The 13,516-nt window shown below is 36.7% G+C and overlaps 1 protein-coding gene across 13 annotated transcripts in view; it reads right to left on the bottom strand.

Annotated features, from left to right (window-relative positions):
* LOC135165362 (CUGBP Elav-like family member 1) overlaps window positions 1-13,516 on the bottom strand; it is a 118,875-nt gene that overhangs the window by 43,448 nt on the left and 61,911 nt on the right. The gene's annotated exons all lie outside the window — the stretch shown is intronic.

Here is a 13,516-nt window from a genome sequence, read left to right as displayed (position 1 = left end):
TGCATCCACCCCCACCCCCGTATTTCCGAAAATACTTGAATTTCATCATTTTGACAGGAAAAAAAAATCTATTTCCCCAGAATACAATAAACGCTATGGAATAAAGCAGTCTCCTACAGTAAATGCAATACAGAAAGGTGGGTAGAGTGGGGTAAAACGCTTGGGATTGGGATAGTTTAGTGGCGTGCGCCGAACCCAGTCCGAATTTAGTTAGTAAGCGCCCGAGTTAAACAACTGCGGAGACCGTACGTCGTAGCTGGCAGCTCATTTCACGCCAGCAGCCGCCGTCTCCGACACATACCAAGGGGTTGGCTTGCCTCGAGATCCGACGTTTCACCTAGACCACTAACCTTCTCCCACAGTACTCTCTATTTCTCTCTTCTGCCCCAGCCTCATCTCCCCCCCCCCCTTCCCAGTTTGCATTGTATTGTCCTGGAGTCCATGAGGAAAAACCATTTTACGTTTGCCTTGACACTAGATGTAGAGGGGTGGATGGTGTGGTGGGGGTGGTGGGTGGTTTCTGGTGGTTTTCAGCCGTATTACGTCCTTCTGCGAATGGAGAAACTTGCCAAGACACGTTTTTACTTCTTCATTCTTTTTTTTTCTCTCCACTGCTGGTGCTGCTACTGCTTACATTACAAATGCCTTTTTTTTCACCAGTGTTCATGGTTAAAAGAAAGAAACTCCTGTTATTGTAAATTAAGTTGAGTTCTTGGTAGTTTTTGTGGAACCGGTATTTTTACATTTTCTTTAATTTTTTGGGGGAGCTTTTGTGAGACGTCTCTCATGCAAATCTTATTTATTAATTGGGGGTTGGAAATTGTTAGTTTGGAGAGTTTTTATTTTGGGAAATTTTAATGGAATAGTAGACAATTTGCATAACGACTTTTTTAATTGTTATGATTTAGTTCTGTAGACATTGAGGAAAAATTTAAGGTAATTTGTTGTACGTGGTGGGAAAATAATTACAATTCTCTCGGTTTTGAGATTTATTTGGTAGAATCACGTGGTATGTGTGGGTAAAGATGCAATGAGTCTTTGGGGAAAATTACTGTACCCATTCCATAAAAATTATCTGTTTGTTGGACCATTTTGCCAAAAACCCAACACGATTACCAAAAAGTTAAGTAATCTCTGCTGAATTTTTATCATCATTTAAAGATGAAATTATTTCATTCACTTGCTGGCGATTATTCTCCCCATCAGCTTTGCAAAATGAGTCAATCAATTAGTCACCCAATTATTAGTTAATCAATTACTGAAATTCAAGAAACTTTAATAATCGCTAGCTGTCTTATCAACAAACCATAATAATACTTCGATAAATTGAGTTGGGGAAAACTGAAGAAATAATTAAAAATTTTATCATCACTGCATGAGTAATTGCTTCAGAATTGGGAGCGATATCGCTGTTGTGTTAGCATTTCACTTATTAAATTTACCAAACCAGTGAGATTCCTAAAACCACTGGGATGTTGGCAAATACTGGTACAGCGGAGTTGCATAGAGACAGAGTGAGCCCTGGGATTTCGAGGGGTGTACGAGTTTTCGAGGAGATACAAGGAGGGTATAATATACAACAACTTTGGATACCGCTAAATTCTCTACTAAATACCCCGCCTAACTGGCTTACGGTATACGTCACCCTCTCATTCCCTTCCTGTTCTTGAATTTTTTTTTCTACGCATTTATCTTTCCCTACTTTGCGTTTATCTACTTTATGCAAACAACATGTGATGGAATTTTCGATTAACTAATTCCCCTAATCTATTTAATATTTTTAAGCAAAGCGTTCAGTTTTTTCATTTTCAAAAATTGTTTTTTAAGTGAAGAATACTTTGTTGAAAAAATAAAAAATAAAAATGTCACTGCGCTGTTAAAAATATTCTGCTAAGATTCCAGATAAGGATAAAGTGATGGCCAGAAAAAAAATTCCAGTGCTGGAACTGAAAATTAAATTATCGTAAACGTGACTTTCTATCGAATTTCAATGAAAATTCTCCAGAAATCGCCAAATTTTATTTTACCAGATTTGGATTTTTTCCACAACTGAGGAATTTTTATTTTTGCCAGAACTGGTACCAGAATTTTCATTGAAAATTTCTCTCTGGGTTCCATGAGTCCTGGAAATTAATAAAAATAAAGAAACATCCAAAGGTATCATTTCAAGATGTGTATCAGAGATTTGACGATGTCATAGGGGTTTTTAGTACTTGACAAACCACAGATCATGTGGTTCGGGACGCGAGCCATTGGCACATCCTATGGAATTCCATCATAAAAGCCACATGTTCGTTACTGGGTCATTTTACGTTCAATGGGCAACTCGAAGCTTCCCTTGATGGTTAATGGGTCTACATTATAGACTATTATCGATAGACTACCCGCTATGACTCTAAACTAGTAAATATAATGCTTTGTTTAGATCAATTCTCCACTCGAGCCTTGTCAACTGAGAATCTATTCATCATGATGCGATGAAAAAAAAAACTATAATTGAAAGTCGGGAAACTGATGGCTTCATTTAGTGATATTGTTGGAGAAAATTAAAAGCGAAGAAATAGTATTTTTCTTTCCATTTTCTTTCTCATATCGTGGGTGAAAAACCTGTTACGTATTCTCGTATCGTATGTCGTGGTATGGTATAGTCGAGGTACTCTTTAAAATGAGTAGCCCGACGTTTTTCTTCACCAAAGCTAGGGGAGAAGAAGAGTTCTGGGATACCCTCTTCCATTGAATAAACACAGCCAGTGAGTAAAAGAAGGAGTAAGAGTTGTTCCCTGAATACACACGGGTACAGGTTCATGTCATAGTATTTATATTTTATTTTTGAATAGCTTTCACTTCTTTTTTCAAGAGTCGAATAGCTTTTCACACGAATTTTTCATCTTTTGGTGTCCAGATGATAAAAATCTTTCAGCTTTCACTGCTTGTGATAGGTGGAAAAATACTTCTCATCGCTAAAAGTTTTTCGAAACATTAATTTATCAAATATCTTTGGACTTGAAAAATTACTATTTTAAAAATTATTTTGTACGTGGAGAACATTGATTCGGAAATATCGCCAATGAGTTATTGATATTCATTAATCAGTTGCTGAAAACATTACTTGAGTAAGCAGTCACTATTTGGTGAAGTGTGATAATTAATTAATTGAAAGGAAAACATTATATTTTATTTGGCATTCACGTATTCCACTTCTTCATAAATTTCCATTAATTATTCTGATGAATTTAATCCAATCAACGAATTGAAGAGTTGTCATTCTTCATGATACCATTATTTAAACATCAGAATTATTAAATAAAATTTGAAGATTTTCGAAAAATTTTATCAAAATAAAATTTTATCATGATGTCAGAAATTAGAAATTACGACTGCTGTGAAACAAATAATTTTTTTTTCGGTCTCCACCCTCACTCCCCTCAATTTTCCCCTGCTATCTCCCTGAATCACTGACAACTATCAATGAAATGATGCTTTCAAGCATGAAAGACTGAATTTCCAATGTCATAGTCACCCAAAAGCCAGAGGAACACCCGAAGATTTCTCGTAGATATATTCAGTGGGCGTTTTGTCCTGAATTCTCGAAAAGGGGGAGGTTAACGAGGGGACTGTAGAGGCCACCATAGCTGCACCAGCCTCGTACCGAGCTGTTCGCGTTAACGACCGTGAGGGTTCCTGCTGCCCGTCATGAAGCAATGAGGGTGGGAGGGATGGTTTGGTTGTTTCCCAGGGTATTCGCGTGGCAGGAGAAACGAGACGAGACAAGACGGGTAGGCATGGCCACAGAGGTCGAAAGAGGGGCGGGAGGGGTGGACGGTGGGTGGAAGGGAGGTAGGTTAACATCCAGAGTGAAGGAGGGGGCTAGTCACCCCTAATTGCCGGCGAGGGATTTACGCGAGTTAGGTGCCAGGAATATAAATATCCCATGGTCTAACCCATCTCCTGACGCAGCGGATGTGTTCTCTCGCGTGTTGTCTATTTTTTCATTCTTGAAACAGCGAAAAAAAAAAAATCTCTGCGCCATGCAAAACAGGGGCAGGGGGGTAGGGGGAAGAGCAAATGAAATATAAAAACCCGATTGAAGGATTAATTTTTTTTTTCTGTTCAGTTTTGTTGAATGTTGGTCACATTCGTCGATCATTTCACGCTCTGTGTGACATCAAAGATTCATTAATAGGGTGAGAGGGTGGATGGGGAGGGGGGTGGGGGGAGAGAGGAGGAGTTTGAGTTGAGTTTGATGAACGGCTCGATTAAATGGAGCAAATAGAATTATGTAGATCTTAACATCTCAATGGACAACGATTTGAGTTGGGGAGTTAAACTGATGTTCGATTTTTTTAAAGGCTTTATACGCTATCTTAATGATCCATTTAAATGTAGAAAATTCAAAGTGATTATTTAGAACTAGTTGACTGATAAACAAATGGAGTTACATAAAAAATTTTTAATTCACTCGATTTTATTTGCATAGTTCTCATTAATTATTCATCTAATGCCATTGCAGTTGTGATATAATTATAATGTAGTGTAACGTGTCATTTTTTATATTGTCTTCTCCACCCCCTTGGATTATTTATATTTGTAGCAGTGGAAACAATTTGATGGTAGTAGTAAAATGAAGTCAGTGGAAAAATGTAGGATATCGAAAGTCGTTGAATTTTAAACGAACCATATTTTATGTATTAAATGAAAAATTGGAGGAAGTCAATATATCTTTTAGTAGATTTGTAAAAATCGTTATTTTTTTCTCTTTATACAAAAATATACAAAAAAATAATAATAATGAATGACACATTCCCACATAAATATAACCTCCCACCCACTTATAAACACTATCCCAAGTGAAATACTCCAGACCTCAATCACCCCATAAACTATCATCTACACTTAACATTCGATGCGGTAGAATCTATCGAATAATTAACCTTGGGACGATAAATTAATTGGTAGATTGCCCCTGGGGAGGATAACACCAGAGCCGCACACTGAAAACCACCCCTTCCTCGGTCTGCGGGCTAAAGCCCCAAATCAACGGTACCGAATGAATTACCACCCCGAAAACGCCCCATATCTTTGATGAGGTTTTAGACCCGACAAAAGCGAGAGTTGAATAGTCACTGTTCCTAATTCAAGTCATAAACTAATACACGAGCTTCATTTTAATTTGTCCATCATCTTCAAACCCTTCGTAATGCTCCTCAACCCCACCATTGCCACCCCCTCCACTCCCCTTGTATTTTCTCGCCCCCCCCTGTGTTTTCACCCCCCCCCCCAACCGCCCACCCTCTCTCACCCGACTATTGAGAACGATCAGTTTACATTGACGAATGACAGGGGGAGGGTAGGTGAATTATTGCGACCAACATTTGTCCCGTTGAAACTGAAAATTAAATTGACGCTGTTAATTATGAAGTGAGCAGTCAGGGAAACCACATGTCCTGTTACTCTGCGTAATGAACGAACGTAGGAGTTTGCGAGAGGAGTTTACATATATCATGTTTATACACCAGTTGTATTAAATGAAATAGAATCGTGGGGTGCGGTAGTGCTACTGCGCCAAGTAAATGACAACTGTGAAATTGTCGATAAGGTGAACATAGGGTTTACGGTAAATTCGAAAATGAAATTGTTTATTATAAATCATGATTTATTGGGTTCAATGAAAATTATGGTATAATGATAAATATTATTATGTATTTACCTTCTCCCTCTCTCAGCCAAGGTCAAGTGAGATCGTCTTTTTCGAAATTATCAGCTTGATCTTCACTTCTAGGCTGTGGAGGGTGTCTTACCGTTTATGATATTTATTTTATTATTTTTTAGGGCTATTATTTAATAATAAACGGGTCTATCTACTGTCTACCATATGTGATTTTTACTCTTCTTTGTGATTTTTCAAATTAGAAAAAAAAATCCTGTGATGTTTCCTCGTGAACCAATCGCTTTTTTATTTTAATTGACGTACCCAAAAATCAATTACTCCCTTAGAATAACAAAAAAAAAGAGCCTTTCAACAACGTGAATCTACTCGACTAATCCCAAAACTATATACTGCACACAGAATGATGAAGGGAAGACGAAAAGTGATGGAAGGGGGGAATATACTCTTACAAATTGTCCTGGCTGGGCTCACCCTCTCACGTTATATAACGTAAAGGGTCCTGAGGAGTGAGTGTAGCACACTAGGTGGGCTACAGAGGGGGAAAAGGGGAGGATTTGTCTCCATTAAAGGGATTGAGGTTTTGTCGTATTCGAGTTCCACTTTCATACTCGGTACTGGATGTTGCCTTTAGCCTTTGAGATGACATGGTAAATAATAAATCAAAAGGATATCATCAAATTTTAAATTAAATAGAATTTTCGTATTTTTAGGATTTTATCTTTTTATACGATTCGGTACTGATGAATAGAGATATTTAATTTTCCCGGTATTTTTTGGTCGAGGGGAAGGGGACTTCCTAGCGTTGAATTTCCAATATTATTTTTATTTATGTTTTTCATTGTAAATGATATGTGGTGTCCCTCATAGGGTGACCAATTTAGGTCTCATCGTATCAATGGGGATGAAGATGAGACACAAATATTACACAATTATTGTTTTCCCTTGTGCCCTTCGTAATTAAAAACAAAAAAACTTTTTTTTTCCCGTGAATTACGTCAAATAGTCCTATCTCGACTGCTTCACTCCATCATGAAAAAGAGACGTTGCATGCGGTGAAGTGATTTCATGATATCTCCCAGTTCCAAAAGAATTCAATGTCAATATTGTTTCGGAGTTGCTCGTTAAAGCAGAATAACTTTTCCTGAACAAAAAAAGGGCGAGTCCCTCGTATAATTGACACGAATCGATCGTAAATATTTGTACCTCCCCATCAACGAGTCAATCAATGATAATAATAAATAAACGAACACTGGGGTGAAAAAATATTGACATCCCCCACATTGAGTGTAGAACAAATAAGAAAAAAAAACTTTTCTTTATTTAAAAAAAAAAAAATAAACTCAACTCGAATAAAGATACTGGGGATAAATAACAGTCAGAAGTGAGCTTTTAAATTCACGCAACAAGATATATAACACAGTGTCCTCCTCTTGAATTGCCCCCGGGAGTGGATAAATGACAGCGAGAAGAAGTGAGTGGTGAATTTGACGGTAGAGGAAGATGGGGGAAAAGACTGGATGGGTGAAAAGGGAGATTTTAGAGTAGCCAAAAGTTGAGATGGTGACTCACTGGGGATTTGAGAAATTAAACTTTCCAGTCCGACTCCTTATAATCCTGGATAAACGCCAAAATCTTGCCAACTTCGCATCGATTATGAAATATAAAAGAAAAAAAAAATAGGAAGAAGTTGGGAGAGAAGATATTTTCACTCTATATCGGGGAAAAATGACTTACTCGACGATAAGAAGTTATCAGTATTATTGGAAATTCTCGATACTGGATTTTCGTTATTTACTTTGATGCAATGCAACTTGACATTGGAGATAAACATTCGATGCTATTTTAGCTGCAATTCACGTGGGAGAAAATATTATTCTCATATTGAGAAGTTAACGAGTGGAAAAATGAAAGAAATTTTCGTCTTCTAGAGATCAGAGAGAAAAATTTAATAAAAACTATTTTGGTAAACGTGAAGATTAATTTTTAATACAGTTTGCAAGCAAAAAATGAATATGGCTATTTTATATTTACAAAATGTATAGAATATGTCTCATATTTATATATATAGTTTTGGATATTTTTCATAATTTTTACTCATATATGGATTAATCCGATATTATCTAATTTTAAAAAGAAATTCCTTCACGGAGACGATTCAGTGACGAACCTGGTGACACCCTCATCATTTCTTCCCCTTCCGTCTTATAAAAAACTTCGATAAGCAACTCCGTAGTGCGGCTCACCGTATAATGTGTATTTATAACTAAGACAATTCTTCATTTTTTCATTCTGTAATTAACAGTCCAGACAATAACAGAAATTGGTCATCATTGACTGTTTGAAGACTCGCAAGAAATTTTTTTCCGGGTGATTCCGGGTATTAATGAATTAATGATGATCCAGTTGAGAGAAAAGTTGGAATTTTGAATGGGTTTCTACTTTTCTGTACAGTTTTAACCCCCCTTCCCTTTACTGAAGCTTTTGCTCGCTTCTCTTTCAACGAGACCACTTCATTAAGAGCCTCGAACGCTAATTGCGATTCTCGAGACGTCGGGTGGGTGCGGCGAGCCCTCACCACCTACTGACTAAGAGTGAGAATTTACGAGGGTGTTATAAAGTATTTGTTTTTCATCGTTTGCACCCAACCTAGTCTCTGGTAAAAATGTCACTGGTTGAGAGGGAGGGAAAACTACTAAACGCAGTGTTAATATTTAACCATGTTTTCACGAGTTGTGTTGAGGGGTTTTATTGGATCTTTTTTGCGATGGTTAATGAGGGCTTTTCACGGATTAGCTTCCACGGATTTTTATAAGCCCTTTGATGGACAGTCCATGGACGGTAAATAGCAAATGTTTTCGAAAATATTATATTAAAGAAAAAGAGAGATATGTTGAAATAAAATCGAAATGTTCACGAAGAGAATTTTCCCAACAAAAATTATCTTTCCGTTTGTTAATGCGGATTTGCAGATTTTTTAATATAAAAATATCTAAGTTTTTTTCTCATTTGAGAAACATTCTGGTGATGGGAATAAACACTGTCTTACTTCTATCAGATTTTACTCTTTTAGGGGACTAATTTAGTACCGAAGTAGTAGAGCGAGATATCATTTCTAACTATGGACCAGTTTTTCCTGAATATCTCCAAATCTAGGGAAGATAGGAAAATTTTTATTATAACATTTTTTATGGAAAGTATTGAGTACTGCAATAAATGTTATTACAATAATTCCGTTATCTCTCTTAGATTCGGAGATATTGTTGAAAAACTCGAGGCAGAGGCAGCCAGCTTTTACAGTTTTAAAGATAATTTTTATCAAAATTTTCCCCCGTGTTATCCGTCCCGAGCAATGAAGGATGGCACGGTATCCAATGACCTACATGATATTTCTCGAAAATCGTTGTTTTAATAACAAATTGTAGAACATTACAATAATGAAAAATCCACAAAAACACTTTGTGTACATCAAAATGTTTTGAAATGTTCAGTGCACCTGTTCCGTGCAACGCGCAATGTCAGCAATCAAGTAATGCGTGACAATTGATTAAACAAATTCAATTAAAATTATCAACTATAATATTCATTTCCACGTGTAACTTCTTTTGGGCTCAATAATACTATAAGTCTACTAGCCTTCGGGCGTTATATACTTATAAGTATTCACGCACCATCTGCTTACGGACTTTGCATACATGGGAGGGGGTTGGGGAGAGAGATAGAGAAGGGGGTGGTGTTTTGTACTTTGAGCCGCACGGGTACACTTTCCCACAGACGGGAAAAGCGGCTTTTGCGATACTTTTTGTTGGTTGGGTAAAATATAGACCTCGTTGAATATTTTATACGTGCAAAAATTTTTCCCTATTTCTTCAAAAGTTACATCCAGAAAAAAAGCGTAAATGTATGAATAACCATGTGTAGCAGCCAGTTGCATCGATATACTTTATTCTTATTTATTTACAAATCCGCAAATAATACTTGGGGAGGGGGAGGAGGGGCTCAGTACGTTTTAGTATATTTTGTATGCGAGAGGGTAAAAGGGGTAGAAGAGGGAGCATTCGCAGTAAAATATTTATTTACTGTTATAATAGAAAATCTATTGATTTCAGTATTTTGGCCATTTTCTTTTCTTCTGGATATTTTTTAAAATCATTGCATGTAATGAATAATTTTTCAATTGAAAAGTAGCTGGAGGTGATAATGTAAGAAATGAGAGCTTCGCCTAAAATCTTCCATTAAAATGAAATGAAAAAAATATGAAGGAAATGTAAATGCATTCACTTAAAATGAAGCAACATCATGGTGGAAACCAGAATCTCTCATTATAAAAAAAAAATATATATATATTCCCCATCTTTTCACACTGATGCTTTTATTCTCCTCGCCGCACTCTGGTGCTCTGTGGGTTATAGGACGTCTTCACGGAGAGACGCCGCTACTTAAGAACGATTAATAGTGCCTCGGTGATTAATGGCAACAAGTACCGCACCAACGAGAGAGCAAACGAGAGGGGGAATTAAAAAAAATAGGAGAGAGAGAGAGAGAGAGAAATGAAAAATAAAAATGTATACGTGTGAGGGTGAGATAGAATGAATGAGAAAGATAGAGATAGAAATAGGTAAGACTGTGTGCGAGCGATCGATACGCGTTCGCCTGTGTAACGTAAAGCCACCAAAAGTTTGTTGGAACGAAAATTTCAACTTGAACTTTGGACGTGCGAATTCTCATTCTACTTTTTTTTTTTTCAACTCAGTCTCTGTCTCCCTCACACGGTTTCACTCTCCTTCCACCAATGAGTCTTCATGAAACTTTTGTATTCTTGTGCGTAGCGGTATGTACTTATTTCAAAGTATATAGGTACATTTGCAGAATGTTTTCGGAAGTAAGTGGCCAGTACTGAGTTGGCAGAATGGGAATTTAAAAGTTTTAAATAACTCTTTCGTGCGGGTGTAATACACTTGTCCGGAAAAATATGATTTTAGTTTTGTTGGTAAGGGAGAATGGGTTTTGGAGGGAATGTGGAAAAGTTGAGAGTGACTGGTGAAATCTCTTATTTATTATATTTTATGGGAAAGTGTCTGAACCACCTTCGATTGCCAATTTTTTCCATTAATTTGATCAGAGACATCGACGTTAAGGTTCTCAAAGATTTTCGCGTGAAACTGGAGTTCTAATCCAACAATTGGTAAAGTCCAAACAATTTCTCGCTCTCCTAAAGTTCTCTCCTTCCATTGCGGTATTATCTGATCTCATGCATCGCAATTAATGCCAATTAAATCCACAACTTATTCATCTTACCCAATAATTACAAATAAATAGAAAAAATCTCATCTAAAATTTTCAAGAATTTAATTCTATCTCAAATTTCACCATGTTACAATTTCTAAATCGCCTTCACCCCCACAACCCTTAAAATACATAATCAACTTGTCTCGGAATTTTCATTTTTTTTTTTCAACAATGTAGTTCCTCCTGAAAACATCTCACTTCCGCCAACATTATCCTATTAATCCCTTCGCAAAGTAATACCCGAACCTTCGATCGTCTCTTCTTCTATTTTCCTCCGATCCACCCCCGCCAGCTCCTCCCGATCAATAGAATGCCGCGCGTGAGGAAGTAAAGGGTCGATGGGGGAAAAGAGACTACTGCCGACGCGACACAACCCCCTGTGTACTGTCTGCGGGCATCGATCCTCCCCCTTCACCCCTTTCCAATATCACCTATGCTATGTGCGCATTCACGTGCGTGTGTTACCTCCTCCTCCCGCCCCCCACGTCATTTCTTCTCTCTTCTCAGTCTTTTTGTATCTTTCTTCGCGCGTTTCACTCTTTGTTCATGCAATTTTATTATTTTTTTTTTCGATCCATTCTGATCCCCTCAGCCGCACGTTTCGCATTATTATTGTATAGATATTGTACACAGATATATCGGAAAGGCCCTTGGGAGGTTATTCCTCTTGCACTGTGGCAATAAGATGATGGATCGATCCTCGGTACAGGCCACCACAGTTGATATAAAAATTTCAGGATCACTTGTATACTTTTTCCATTTTATTTACGTTTTTCGTATGTATTTTATATATATTTTTTGTTTTTTTTTTATCACTCGTCTGGAATCCGTAGTATTGAATAACCGAAACGATCCATCACTTCGTCCCCAAACTCTACATATTTTATCATGATTTTTTTTTTCTCTCTTTTATTTCTACTGCGAGTAGGGGAAATTTGATATTTCAGGTGTTGAACTTTGGATGAAATATTATCCTTTATGAAGCTAGGGTTATTTTATTTTTCTACGTATATGCAAGCAGCCCTTCATTTCTTATACCGTTACGTCTAGACAATTCTGATTTCTTGAAGATTAAATATCGTCAATGAGAATGTTTCATGAGAAGATGGAATTGGATGGAAGCAATCTACATGGGTGTCAATAATTTATCTTTTCCTCGGTTTTTTAAAATCCTTGAGTTCAGTCCGATGAGTTGTGATAACGTTAAAACAAGTGTTCAAAGCCAAAGCAAAAGGGTTTTCTAATCATCTGTGTTATTGTATTTATTAAATTAATTATTTCTTACAGTATAACTTAGTCCGAGGATGCAATAATATCGGTCGATGAAATTTTTGGTAAAATGATTTTCAATCAGTTATTCTAAATTATCTTGAGCATTAGCCAAAAAACTTTTCACTCTGAAATAGTTCATAGACCGCTGAGAGTCTATTCAGTTAAAAATTTTTTAAAAATAAACTCCATGTGAGCTCCCCATTGCTACATTTTCGCAAAAAAAATTCTTTCCAGTCTACAAGTGAATTGATTCAGCACAACAACAAAAAAAATTCTCAGGGGAGAGTATTATATTTTGGCAAAACAATTTATTTCCTCTCAGTGTACATTCATAACTCAGTATCGAATCAATTGAACGAATAAATTCCCCTTCAAGCGTGAATTCGATAATTTCAGCAGTTGGCAACGATCCATCCAATCTAATAACTCTAATTAAGTCGTCGAAATGGATTCATAAAGTCCTCTTAATGAATTCATCAATTTAGGGTGGATTTGAAATCGATCGAGCCAAATGACATCCCAACAAAATAATGAATGACTATATTTATAGACACACCGTTGTATGTATTATTATTAATGAATTCAGTCACCAATGATACTGTTACTGACGTGTCGTCATGCGATAGGTAACACGTAAATTTAGAAACAATGCTGGGAAACTATGATTACGAATGTACCCGCATTACGTGGATATAACTATAGAAACAAACTGCCACAGCCGCATGTCCATCCTCGTCAAACTGCTGGTAGTTCCATACCGGTATTGTTATATGGTACGTGGTTGACGAGAAATCAATAGGTGTCCAGGCTTTACTGTACAATTTTTGAAAATTACAAGACACCATTTGCTTTGCTAACCCAATATTTTTTCGTGGAACAAAAAATAACTGGGGAAAGCCAAAGTGCGCAGGTATTGAGCCTTCGTTTGCGGAGGGAAATTTTTCAGTTAAATTTACCGGATCTGTGTCAGTTAACTAGACTATCACTCGTGGGGAGAAAATATGTTAATGACGATTGGGATAGAAAATGAAGAATTGTGGATTCTGCATAGGATTAAATAAATAAAATAGGGAATAAATATTGGGATGTGGATCCCCCGAAAAAATGACGAGAGATTATTTTTAAAATGTTTTCTTAGGGAGATGACCAAGAACATTAGGATACAGTAAAAAATTATCAAAAATTTAGATTAATTGGTACCGAAACATCTCGATTAATATTTCTAATGCACAAGAGTTTTGTTTTACTCAGGCGTTTTTGGACATAAAAAATTACAACAAAATTGTATCA

Source organism: Diachasmimorpha longicaudata, chromosome 8, assembly GCF_034640455.1.
Source record: "Diachasmimorpha longicaudata isolate KC_UGA_2023 chromosome 8, iyDiaLong2, whole genome shotgun sequence".
Lineage (NCBI taxonomy): Eukaryota > Metazoa > Arthropoda > Insecta > Hymenoptera > Braconidae > Diachasmimorpha > Diachasmimorpha longicaudata.
Note: the sequence above shows the minus strand (reverse complement) of the source record. Positions and strands in the feature narration are given on the sequence as shown.